This window comes from Macrotis lagotis, chromosome 5 (genome assembly GCF_037893015.1).
Source record: "Macrotis lagotis isolate mMagLag1 chromosome 5, bilby.v1.9.chrom.fasta, whole genome shotgun sequence".
NCBI lineage: Eukaryota > Metazoa > Chordata > Mammalia > Peramelemorphia > Peramelidae > Macrotis > Macrotis lagotis.
The window spans coordinates 135,623,543-135,637,775 of NC_133662.1; the positions used below are offsets into that span (position 1 = coordinate 135,623,543).

At 32.0% G+C, this 14,233-nt stretch overlaps 1 protein-coding gene across 3 annotated transcripts in view; it reads right to left on the minus strand.

The window, feature by feature from the left end:
* Positions 1 to 14,233, minus strand: part of PTPRK (protein tyrosine phosphatase receptor type K) — a 721,956-nt gene that overhangs the window by 128,638 nt on the left and 579,085 nt on the right. The gene's annotated exons all lie outside the window — the stretch shown is intronic.

A 14,233-nucleotide genomic window follows, 5' to 3' on the forward strand; every position in this document is an offset into this window, starting at 1 on the left:
CTGCCTTGGAACTGAAATGGCTACATTAGCTATCTATTCTTGAATGGACATCACTCACTTCATTATTGTGTATAGCAAATTCTTTATGTAAAGGTGCTCCCAGGAAAGAGATGTGCCTATAGTTTTGATTCAATTAAAAGAACATAAACTTAAAAATGCCTGAAAATATAGAGACATTGTACTATACATAATGTGCTTTTTGGTCAGTGATTTAACTGTTAACTTTGGGCTTTATAAAAATACAAAAGTGCCCCCTTTATTCTTTTAGTGCCCATTTTGATTAAAATAATCTAGAACTCTTAAGAAAGAAGAGATGTCTAGAATGAAGGGCCAACTTACAATGAAAGTATTACTCAGAAATACTGGAGATCATTACTCTGTGGAATGAGAGAACTAACTAGATCAGAAGGCAAAACAGCATCCAGAATTAAGAGGAAATGATCTTTACTCTAAATATTTAGAAACAGTTATTTCTCTAAAATATTATGCATTAAAATAAGTGAATGAATGCTACCTACCAAGTACTTTCTTTCCCTTAGAAATAAAACATAAGCATTGGTAAATCATAGTCCCAAATCTGGGAAACCAACCAAGATCGAAGGTTATGCAAGTTGAAATTGTGTGCCTTATATCTTCCGTCTCCTTTCTCCCTGCCAGTTTGGTTCCTCTAAGTTTCATGATTGGCACTGACAAGAATTCTGCTCTGAGAGGTGCCCAGAGAGCAGGAATTTTTCAATTCAAAACTCTTTAAATTCTTAAGCCCAGCCTCAGCAGGGGAAGTGGGATGCATGGCATTGCAGACATATGCCCAACAACAAAAAGACACTCCAGGGGCTCTTTGATTTTATTTCTCATCCATATTTACATTATATAATCATTCACAGATCCAAGAAATTTCTGAGGGGAAAAGAATCTGAAGGATATCAAATCCGTGTTTTTCATTCTGTATTTGATCAAATTAAAACCTAGAGAAATTAGGTGACATGGCCAGGGTCACACCAGAAATCAGTGAATAATAGTAAAATGACAGCCAGAGTTGCATTATTCAATTAATTTTACCTTTAATTCAACAAGTATTTAAATGTTTTTGGACAAATAATTAATTATTAAACACTGGAAACATGCAGATGAAAATGATATAATCAATACATTTAAAGCATTTACAATGTAGTAGAAAAAAATAAGGGTTTTTTTTTTTTTTAGGTTTTTGCAAGACAATGGGGTTAAATGGTTTACCTAAGGTCACACAGCTGGGTAATTATTAAGTGTCTGAGGCTGGATTTGAACTCAGGTACTCCTGACTCCAGGGCCAGTGCTCTATCCACTGTGCCACCTAGCCACCCCCCAAAATAAGTTTTATAAACAAATAACTACAAATACAACTTAGACTATTGTATGTTCACAGGAGACCAGTAGATGAGAGTCCATTAAGTTTGGTATATCAAATCTTTCAACAATCTTACTCTATCCTACCTTTACAAATTCAAAGCACATAGTCTATGTCTGAGTCACATGCTTCTATCTTCTATTTCTGAAACCAAACATCCAATCTTCTCCTTGCTGTACTCTTTGCATGTATTGTCTACTATGAAGAAAATTAACTTGCTACTTACCTCAGCTTGTTAAAAATCTATACCTTTTGACAAGTTGCAGCACATTATTAGAAATTTGTCATAATTCCCTAATTCTTCCCATTTTCTCTCTGTCATAAATTGTCATAAATATATATATATATATAAATATAAATTTATCTGATTATATATTTTATACCTTCAGTATCCTGCCCCTTGAGGGAAGGCATTATTATTGTGTTTTAACTTTGTGTACCCTAGAAAAAAAGCACAATAGTTTGCAATTCATAAAGAATAGAAAAAAGTTTGTAGTTGAATGGTATCTGTGTGTGTGTGTGTGTATGCACTGCACGTATGACAGAGAAATAAGAGGAGAGAGACACACAGAGACATAGAGAAAGACATTTAAAAAGAGGAAGATACTTGTGATAGTAAAAGGATATGAGTTCTTTCTATTTGGAAGGAAATCACCAAGAAAATTTAATGAGGTGGCATGTGAGCAGAAAGAAAAATAAGCAAGTGAACAGGCAGAGAAATGAACTAAGTCTATTTAGTGTCTAGAAGGCAAAGTCAGTAAAAAAAGTTTTATTGAGAATGAGTCCAGTATGGCTGAGGTGTATTCTGTATTGAGGGGAGTCATGCCGAATAAATCTAGAAATGTGGGTAGGAGGCAAGTTATGGACAGCCCTAAGTGTTATACAAGGAAGTATTTATTTTATCCACTAGTAAATGGGGGCACCAAAGAACGTACTTTTCACCATACTCATATTTTCCCCCTGTAGAATCTCTGAGGCCATGAGAAAAAAATTAAACAGAAAAAACACCCTAAACACGAGGAGAAATATTTTCTACTAGCAGATGATATCTAGAAAATTCATGTTGTAAAGCAGATAACAATTCATAATGAAACATTCAGTCAATATGTGTTCAGATAGTGACAGGAGCCTAGTCACAATTATAGATACTAAGATGACTACAGCCCTATGCCTCCAAATTAACCAGAAACAAACTAGAGAACTTATTAGAAATATTCTGTCATCTCTAGGATTGAGCTGGAACTTAAGAAAAAAAGAAATAACTCTTAGCTAAAAGACCCAGTTTCTTGGATGATAAAGCTAGATCCTTAAGCTTTGCTCTGATCCTTGAACTTTGCTGTGAGATGTGTCAATGTCCTGGTCACCTGAAAGAAGAGATAGTACAGATACTATCCCTATTCAGAAATTTTGTGGATCTATAAATAAATGAAACTACTTCCAACTTTGTGAGCCATAGTAATTTACATTTATATAACACTTTAGAGATTATAAAGCACTTTATATATTCTAGCTCATTTGATCCTCATACTTTTCCTGTGATATAGTCAGGATAGTTATAATTTTTTCTCCCATTTATAGATGGGGGTTCCTTCATTTCAAATTGAAAGAGGGTTGAATATGTAATGGATTCAAATTCAATTGAACTGAATGATTTTTAGGTAGTCAATCCATATGTTTAGAGTTCATTACTCATTAAAGGGTGCTGGTGATTCTATGATACAACAGAGGAAGAATGTATCAGCAGCACAGATGAAAATGAATCTTAAGGTTTACTGGCTCAAATCCAGTGTTCTTTTTCTCATACCATATTTATAAGGCTCATAGGGGTCTGAAAGGTACCTCAAAGATTATATAATCAAAATGAGTTATTTAATAGATGAGGCAACTGAAGTCTGAAGAAATTAAATCATTTACCAGGCCAAACAATAAGTAATAATATTATTAATATTCATAATTATATTCATAATAAAAGTCAATATTTATATACATTGTGCCAGGTACTGTGCCTAGCACTTTTACAATTACCTCATTTAATCCTTCCAAGAAGCCTGAAAGGTAGCTACTATTATTATTATCCCTCTTTCACAGATGAGGAAACTGAGGAAAGCAGAGGTTAAGTGACTTGCCCATGGTCCCACAGAAAGTGTCATGGCAAAGATACTGGAGTGGTGTGCCATTTCCTTCTTCAGTTTATTTTACAAATAAGGAAACTGAGGCAAATAGAGTTTAGTGACTTGCATATGATCACACAGCTAATAAGTGCGTAATATTAAGGAGTCTTCCTGGAAATCCAACCATTATGCTATCTAGTGGTCCTAAGCAGAATTAGTATTTAAATCTAGATTCACTGACAATGAATGCAAAGCTTTTGTTAATATATATGTATGTGTGTATATGCATATCCAAAATATATGTGCATATATAAAAATATGTGTGTATGTGCATATATAAATTACTCTCACCTTTTAATGCCATTATCTATTTATTTTTATAATATTTATTGATTTGTCTAATCCAACCAATCAATTATAGGACTTTAACTCCTGATGATCCATCATTGAACACTCACAGTTTTTTCAATATAAATAACAAAATATCTGGAAACCTAAAATTGAACCAGTTATACAAACAATGGAAAAAAGCAAAAAGGACTCTTCAAGTTAGGAGAGTTGATAGAATTATATTTGATTAGCTTGATTTTTAATTATGAATGTTGATCTTGACATTTTAAATATAGTTTTAAAAAAATGAACCTCAAAGAACCAATTCTAAATCTATTTGAACTTTTGTTAGAAAGTAGTTTCATATTAACTAGTAGTTCAAAGTTTACTAAGTAATTTTGTATACATTATATCACTTTATATTCATAAAAATTCTGTGACATATAAGGAAGTCCCTTTCTTTTCAGAAGGTCTTTCTCAAAGTCAATTGGCTAAGAAGTGGTTATTCTTTAAGATTGTCTTATTTCTGTCAATTTGAGCATCAATTTTCTTTCCAAGTAGACTGCATTGGAATTTTTACTAACATTTTAATGTGCATGGCCACACATTAAATTTTTGATCTTCAGTCAGTCAACCTAAATAATAATTTGCATCTGTTCCTATTCTTGTGCAAATATCTACTATTGTCCTTTAAGAAAGTCATTGTATGCTTTGCATGTATTTTATATACTTAATACTCTCAAATACTAATGCAATTTCATTAGTGTGACAATTTCTTAAAATGATGTAAATCATAATATATCCATGGTTACACAAAATCATTCTAACTATTGTTTATTTCAAGTTCACCAATAAACAATCAGTCAATATACTAGGAGCCTCTAAGTTTTTCTGGATATATCAAAGATCCTAAGGGAGCAGATGGACTGTTCAACAATAATTTTTTTAACATGCTCATCCATTTTCATTTATGCTCACACATATATCTTATGATAAACAAAACACATTGCAAATTCTTTGACAACTAAGTGAAGCAATGGATCAATAATAGGAATTGGAGTTCAGGAAGATCTGGGTTCAAATCTTATCTCAGACATTAATTACCTGTGTGCTTAGACAAGTCTCTTAACCTGTGTCTGCTTCAGTTTCATCAATTGTAAATGGGAATAATAATAATAGCACCTGTTTGCTTTGAGAATCAAAGATTACCAGATAATATTTGTAAAGCATCTAAAATAGTTCTAATCAAATTATAGGAACTTAATAAATGCTTTATTCCTTCTCTTTTCTTGGAAATTCCTTATAACAGATGTGTTATAGATAACTCATATCTAATCTTCCACTGTCCTTTGAGTAATCTTTCTTTTTTTAGGTTTTTGCAAGGCAAACGGGGTTAAGTGGCTTGCCCAAGGCCACAAAGCTAGGTAATTATTAAGTGTGTGAGACTGGATTTGAACCCAGGTACTCCTGACTCCAGGGCCAGTGCTTTATCCACTACACCACCTAGCTGCCCCTTGAGTAATCTTTTTGAAAAAAAATTAAATTAAGATAACTCAAAGCTTTGTATGGATGAAAATATTTTCATCCATACAAAGCTTTGAGTTATCTTAATTTAATTTTTTAGCAAATATAGTATTTGATACCTAACACCACAAAATACTAAAAGAGTAGTGATATTAGAAAGATAAAACTGCATATGAAGGAGAAAATCAAGGCTATTAAAATTTTATTTCCCCAAAAAGCAATAGAACTTGCTCTCTTCCTATTCAATTATGAAACCAACCTCCTGTTCATTTGTAGTTTTTATTTGTATTTGGTATACATGTGATCATGCTGATTGTATAGTTTTATCATTAAATTGCATATCAGAGTCTGAACCACTGAATTTTTCAAAGCAGTTATCAATGAGCTACACTTGCTACAAAGCCAAATTCTTTAGCATGGTTATGTTTCTCACTCAGGAGATGGTGAAATATTTCAGGATGTAGTGCAAATAGAACCATGTCTCCTGCAAACAGAAACATCTAAAGGCTCTCACTATCTATAAACATTATCTGCCTGAACTATACTTACTGACACAACTGGGGAGAAGGTAAAATGGCAAAATGAAGGAGGCAGCTGAGCTCTACCAATATTACCATCTAAACAAATTTAAAATAATGTCTCAAATTATCATATCTATTTATCCAAAATGATAGATTCATTTGGGGGGAATGGTGAAACAAGTTATGGTATAGGGTTGTGATGGAATAGTTTTGTGATATAAGAGATGATAAGCTGGCTGAGTTTAGGAAAGCAAAATGCATATATCTATTTGGTAGTTCTGTTTCTAGAGATGGATAGCACCAAGGTCCAAGTCTGACCATGATCACAGAAATAAACTTGACATATTTCAGAGAATTATGAAAGAATACTGCCCTGATATCCTAGAAGCAGAGGATAAAGAAAAAAATTAAAATAATCCACTGATCAAATGCTAATAGAGATCCCAAATTGTAAATTCCCCAAAATATTATGGAAATATTCAATAGCTCCCAGGTCAAAGAGAAAATTGTTAAAGAAGTCAGATATAAACCGTTCAAAAGTCAGGATGGCATAAGATTTAGCATTGTAGGACAAAGGGTTTTGAATCTGATATTCTGGAAGGTAAAGGAATTAGGGATTATAATAAAGAATAGCTGATAAGGATAAACAAAAAAAAAATAATCCTTCAGCAAAAAAAGAATGTTTAATGAAATAGAGGACTTTTAAGCATTACTGATAAAAAGACCAGAGATGAACAGAAACTTTCATTTTCAAATACAAAAATCAAGAGAATCATAAAAGATAATTATGATAAAATATAAGGAATTTTATTAGACTTAACTGTTTATTCTTTTATAAAGGGTCATGATAAATACATTTTTAACTTGTAAGGAATATCATTATGATGATGATGATGATGATGATGATGATGAGAGTTAGAGGAACCCTATGTAGACAAAGAGAATGGACATGAATCTATATTGGGATGATCTAAAAAAAAATAGATTGCCAAGAAAGAGGGATATACTAGGGAAAAGGAGAAAAATGACAAAAGAAACAGCTTTTAGAATAAGAGGGGAAAATTGGGCTAGGAGAAAAACTTGAACTTCACTCTCATCTAAATAGGTCCAAACAGGGAAATAAACACACATACATACATGTACACACAAACATGCACATAAAAAATACACAAAAGCTCTTTGAGAGAACATAGCTATATTTGTAGGATGCAGCCAGAGTAGGACTTAGGGGAAAATTTATCTCCCTATATGAATAGCAAAATAAAATAAAGAGATCAATGAATTATGTATGCAACCAAAAAAATTGGAAAGAGAACAAATTAGGGGCTGTTAGGTGGCACAGTGGATAGAGCACCAGCCATGGAGTCAGGAGTAACTGAGTTCAAATCTGGCCTCAGACACTTAATAATTACCTAGATGTGTGGCCTTGGGCAAGCCACTTAACCCCATTGCCTTGCAAAAAAAAAATTTTAAGTTCACAATTAAATAAATTAAATTAAGACTGCAGTTGAATTTCTTACACCAGTTGAAGAAACAAAAGGGAAGGGTAGCAAGCAAGATTTCAAACAAATTAAAATAAGAATTGACCTAATTAAAAAGAGATAATCAGGGCAGCTACATCTTGCTAAAATGGCATGACAGACAATGAAGCAATATCAATACTAAATAAATATGTTCCAAATGATAGTTTCAAGTATATACTACAAATTCTGAAAAGAAAGGTTAAATGAGTTACAGGAAGAAATAATATAATAAAACTATATTGGTAAGGGATTTCAACTTTCTATTCTGAGAAAATGAAAAATTTAACCATAAAATAAATAAGATAGTCTTTGGCAAAATATTAAACTGAAGCAGAAAGAGTATAAATTTTTTTTGGCTATACTTAGGATATTCAGAAAAACTGCCCATGATTTAGGGTATAAAAACTTCACAGATAAATGTAGAAAAACAGAAATATTAACTATAGCCTTTTCTTGACATAATTAGGAAATGCTGTATTCAATCAAAGGCCATAGGAGTTTAGATCAAAAATTAAATGGAAACTAAAGGATGTAAAAATAAGAGTCAAGAACAAATCATAGAAACAAACAATTTTGTAAAAGAAAATTACAGCATTGGAACAATATGACAAAATTTGTATGATGTAGCTATAACAATACTTTGGGGGAAATGGCTAGCTCTAAATGAATACCTCAAAAACAGTGAAAAAGTTTAGCTCAAAGAATTAGAAAAAAAATCACAACCCCCTAATTAAACTCTAAAATGGAAATTGTATAAAATCAAAGGAGAAATGAATAAAATTAAAAGTTAAAAATAGTGAACCAGGTTTATGGAAAACAATAAATTTGATAACTTGCTTTAAGAAAATCAAATTATTTGCATCAAAAATGAAAGAGAGCAAATGAATCAGCAACAGTTATTTTGTCCAAATACATGCTTGTAAAACTCGTAAACTTGTAAAACAACCTAAGTGAAATGGAAGAATGCTTACAAAAATATAAATTGTCCAGATTAACAGAAGAGAAAAAGAAATGTAAATAAAATCATCTTAGAAAAAGAAATTGAACAATGCTTAAATGAGCTCTCCAAGGGAAAAAATCCCAGAAAGAGATGAATTTACAAGTGACTTGTAACATTTAAGAAATAATTAATAGCAATACCATATAAATGGGTATTTTTTGAGGGGATGAAGGCAAAGAAATGTTGTTATTAAATTCCTTTCATGACACAAATATGGCTTAGATTACTAAAGCAAGGAGAGCAAAATCAAAGAAAATTAAAGGCTAATTTTATTAATGAATATTGATATAAAAATTTAAATGAACATTAATTCATCACAAAGACCATACTCTATGACTAGATAAGATTTATATCTCTATTGCAAATTAGTTCACTATTAGAAGAACTATAAGCATAACTGACCAGATCAATAATAAAAATAAAACAATATTATTATCAACAGATGTTCTTATTCCTATTAAATAAACTGGAAAACATAGCAGTAAAGGGTTTTTTTTCAAATGATAGGTAGCATCTATTTTAAAAAATGAGCAAACAATTTCTGTAAAGGGGATAAACTAGATGTTGTTTGAAGAAAAATAGGGTGAAGGGAAGGATGTCCATTTTCATCATTCAATACTGCTTTAGAAATTCTAGTTATAGCAAAAAGAAAGTGGAGGAATAAAAATAGACAGAGGACACAACATACTGAAGGGGATGTTGAAAAGCCTGAATAGTTATATAATATGGGTGGAGTTATGAATTGGTCTAACCATTGTGGAGAACAATACAGAACTATGCCCAAAGGACTATAAAACTGTGCATGCCATTTGACCCAGTAATAAAACTGCTAGATCTATATCTCAAAGAGATCAAAGGACAAAGAAAAGCACCTATATATATATACAAAAATATTTGTAGTAGCGCCTTTTCTATTGGCAAAGGATTGGAAATTAATGGGATGCCCATCAAATGCAAAATCAACAAACAAGTTATGATATATGATTTCTCTGGCATACTGTACTATAAGAAATATTGACCAGGTTGGTTTCAGAAAAAACAAACAAACCTGGGAAGACTTGAATGATCTCATACAATTTGAAGAAAGAAGAACTAGGAGAACAATGCATACAACAACAACACTATTGTAATGATGATCAAATATGAAAGACTTAACTACTCACATAAATACAATGATCCAAAATACTTTCAAAGGACCCATGATGAAGAATATTATCCGCCTCCTGAGAGAGAGATCTGATGAACTCTCAATGTAGATTGAAGCATTCTTTTTTTCCTCTTTATTTTTGTTTCTTGCTGTGCGTGTATGTGTGTGTGCGTGTGTGTGTGTGTGTGTGTGTGTTCAACTTGGCTAATAAGGAAAAATGCTTTGTATGACTTCACAAATATATCTGATATACTGCTTACCTACTCAATGAGTGAGAGAGTGACTGGAAGAAAGAGGAGAATGTGGAAATAAAAAATTTGAAAAAAATGCATGTTAAGAATAAATTAGGTACTAATAGTTAATGAATATAAACTGTAACATCAACAGTATAGTAGGAGAGACATGTTTTCATTTGGAATAGAACCAAAATCTAGATGTTCAAAATTTAATTTGGTCAAGTTGGGTAATAAAAAGATTAAAATCACATGATAGTTTTTAAATTTGTGGAGTTCCATTTTTTCTACATTGGCATAAGCAGAATGCCAGAAAATATAGTAAGAGGTGGCAAGAATTATCATAATTCTATTATCTATTAATAAACATTAATTTATTTTTAATTTAAAATGCAATATTTGTCCAATGGTAAAAGATGATTCAGTACTTGAGATTATCAGTCTTATCGAAAGTGACACTCTTATTCTAAGTGGAAGCAGATGCTCTAAAAAGAAAGAAAGACATTCTACAGAAAAGTTGAAAGAAAATGATAGCAAAAGCAGTTTCAACATAATAAAAAAAATTATCTCTCATTTAAAATCAACAGTACTTATTAAAAAGAGATAATCCTTTTAAAGAAACTCAGTCATTCTAGCTCACATTGCCTTGTAGCATTGTCCAAAAGCTCTGTGCCTAATGCAAACAAGTCTTCATAAAGTCAATTTCCCTAATTGCCTCTGGGAAAAATGAAAAGTGGTGCCAAATAAAGGAAAGAACTAGCAAACTGGTAGGAAGATAAACCTGGGAGTCATCTTGGATTCCTCACTATCTCTTACCTTTTATATTCAATATGTTGCCAAGGCCTGTTGATATCCACCTCTGCAACATTTCACAAACATACCCCTTTCTCATCTTTGATATTATCACCACTCTAATAAGGCAGTTCAGCATTACCTCAAACCTGGATTACTTACAATAATTAGGTGATGGGTTTGCTTGTCTCAAATCTATTCCATCTTCCATTCAAATGCTAAAGTGATTTTCCTTAAGTGCAGGCATGATCATGTCAGCCTTGACAAATAAAACCATCACTTTCTATAGGAAGGCTTTCCCAATCCCTCTCCCCCACAGTGTCTGGAGTCAATTGTCTCTGTTAATTATTTCCTATTTATTCTATATATAGTTACCTTTGTAGAAATTTGTTTGCTTGTTGGTTCCTCTATCAGATGGTAAAGTTCTTGATGACAGGGGATGTTTTTTGTCTATGTTATCCCTATTGCTTAGCACAGTGCTTGATAAATTATAGGCGCTAAATGAATATTTACTGATAGATTGCTAGAAATAATTGAAGACAAATAATTGTAGAGATATTAACTGTTTAGATGTGGGCCAAGTCAAGATAACAGAATAAGAATGAAAACTTTCTAAAAGACCAATGATTTCAAGGGATATATTGAACAATATAGTCATGTAGGGAGCATAACACTACCAAATGTCAAACAACTTAAAGTTATAATCATCAAAATTATTTGTTACTTGCTAAAATTAAGAGAAGTGAATGAAGTACTTTTTATAACTAAGATAGGGGATGAATTCTGGAGCAAAGAAGGGCTGGGGAAAAGGTAATAAGACTATTAATATTACATAAAATTGAAAAGATTTTACATTAAAAATTACCAATTATTTCAATTTCCAGTCAGGTAGAATTAGAAAAGCAGCATTAATTCAAAAAAATCCTCATTGTTTTATGTCACCATAATTAAAATGATACTACTTAAATTAATTTACAAATTCAATATGATAATCAAGATCAGTTTGATTTTGTCATTCTCGTTAATTATCAAATTCAGTCACTTTAAAAATTAGGATATTGGATCTTAAATTATTTGGGCGGCTAGGTAGTGCAGTGTATAGAGCATTGGCCCTAGAGTCAGGCGTACCTGAGTTCAAATCCGGCCTCAGCCACTTAATAATTACCTAGCTGTGTGGCCTTGGGCAAGCCACATAGCCCCATTGCTTTGCAAAAAAACCTAAAAAAATCTCAGATTTTCAAAATCCAGAATCCTGCAATTATTGTAAACGGCCTCCCTGTCAATCCCTGTTCAGGTCTTTTCAAATTAATGCTAAAGCAGATATACTCTCTTTTCAAATAGTGGTAATAACTTCCCTTCTCCCTTCCTACCTTTGAGAAACAATGTTTTCATTCATCAAGCTAGATTTCAAACCAGCTGTTGGATGATTCATTGAGAACTAAGTTTTACTTCATTTCATTACTTTTCTCATAAGTAAATAGATCTTTGCTTCATATTCTTTAGTTAGAATAACCCCCTTATTCTCTCATGTTATATTCATTTCAAGTTGTAAACTTCAACCTCTGTTAACTTAGTGTGTGGAGTCTCCACATCTAATTTTCTTATTTAAGTACCACTAGTACAATTCAAATTTATATGGTCTCAGGACCCCATAAAGATCAACTTTAAGGTTTTATAGCCTCAATTGATGATATGAAATTAAATATCCCATGCAATATTGTTTCGTCTTGTCAGATGTGTGTGAAATCCATTAATGATTTAGGTAGCATATGATGGTGTGTATATATATTGAAGTCATAGAAAGCATTGGAAGGAACATTAGAAATCACTTAGTTCAGCTTATTTCATTTACAGTAAAGAAACTGAGTCCCAAGAAGATTAAACTGTTTGTCCAAAGTCACATAACAATTTGAGAATTTTTATTTTTATGGTTTTGCAAGGCAAATGGGGTTAAGTGGCTTGCCCAAGGCCACACAGCTAGGTAATTATTAAGTGTCTGAGGCCGGATTTGAACTCAGGTACTCCTGACTCCAGGGCCGGTGCTCTATACACTGCGCTACCTAGCCACCCCTTAATTTGAGAATTTCTACAAAATCAAATGTGAAAAGACATGGTGACCAACAAAATAGCATTATGAATTTCTGCCATCTCAATAGAGGTTAGGATATCACGCTTATAGTAGAACCTGTTAAGGTAAGAACTGTATTAACAAAATGAAGTGATACTCTTTCTAGGGAGATTATTACTGTACTCCTGGTAGGAGAGCTGGAATAAAACTATGACACTTTGAAAATACAGTTTCAATTGGTCAAAATTTTAATGCACTGGTCCAGAGCTATATCACCCTCCCCTACATTATAATTCATAATTCAAACTATTTAGGTTGGAATTTGAATAAATCCAGGAAATATAGCTAATTTGGGGGATATTGACAAAACTCAGACTGTGAGATTGATGCTTCAAATTTAAAATAGGGTTCATTTTGAATGATAATTTAGGGTTATCAAACTACGATGAACTAAAGGCAATTTTTTAAAGTTACAGGTGAGATTTGAAAGCCTAGGTGAACCATGAGGTGGATTTCTTTACAAAGGATACTTTTAAGTGCCTCAGAATGAATCCAAAAGGAATGTTTTTCATAGTGTAACCTACCAGGTCTACAAAACATGTTGTTATAGTGTGTAGATAGGAATTCTTTCTGGCTAAAAGAAAGATTAAATTGATAACACTTTGTGCAACTTTATCTGGCACAGTAACAATCGGTGTGGTACAATTTTTTTTCTTTTGGAAACAGCATGGACTATTGAGGGATTAAAATAGATAACTGTGTCAGAAACAGAAGAAATAGAAGAAAACTATAAAATGAAGCATCCCACTAAGGAAGAGATCAATCCCACTTTGGCTTTGTGTAAAGATAATGTCATATATTCAGCTGTGATATGAAATTCTATCTATTTATGTCACTATATAGTAATTATATATATACACACACATACATGTTTGTATGAGAAATCACATTTAGATGTAACATGTGAATTGATTGGGAAAGAAGGGTTCTAAGGAAATGCTGTTTCAAATGGAAAATGTAGATCAAAAGCTATTGCTGGGTATAAAAGAAGGAAAAAAGCATATTTAGTAAGATGCATTCAATTCTTATGTGGATACTTGAGAAGATTTAGCTAATTTGGAAGATCCAAGATAGTATACAGTCTGATTCTTGAATTAGTGAAAGAAATCAAGTAATTTCAGGTCATAAAGAAGTGGATATAAGTCGTCTTTTTGAGAGTCATAGCATTGTTCATCCAAGACAAGTAATCAGTCAAAACCACTAATTTCCTAGTTGTTCTATTAATATCAAAAAAATTAGAAAGAATTTTATGATGAATGAATAATGAGTTAATTAAATAAAATATTTAAGCTAATTAAGTGATAAGCATTATATGAACTATTAGGGCTAAAAATTTTTTAATAAAGAGAAATGCCCCTGCCTTCAGGCAACTTTCACTGTAAGCCATAAGTAAACAACAAAGATAAGGAAAGGTAATGTAGGATGATATGGGCAGGGATATAATTGGGGAGTTGATTCATCAAGCTGTTAGGCGATATGATGTTTTCAGTAATTATGTATTACAATTGATTACTATGCATTTTAAGTTCTTTCTAAA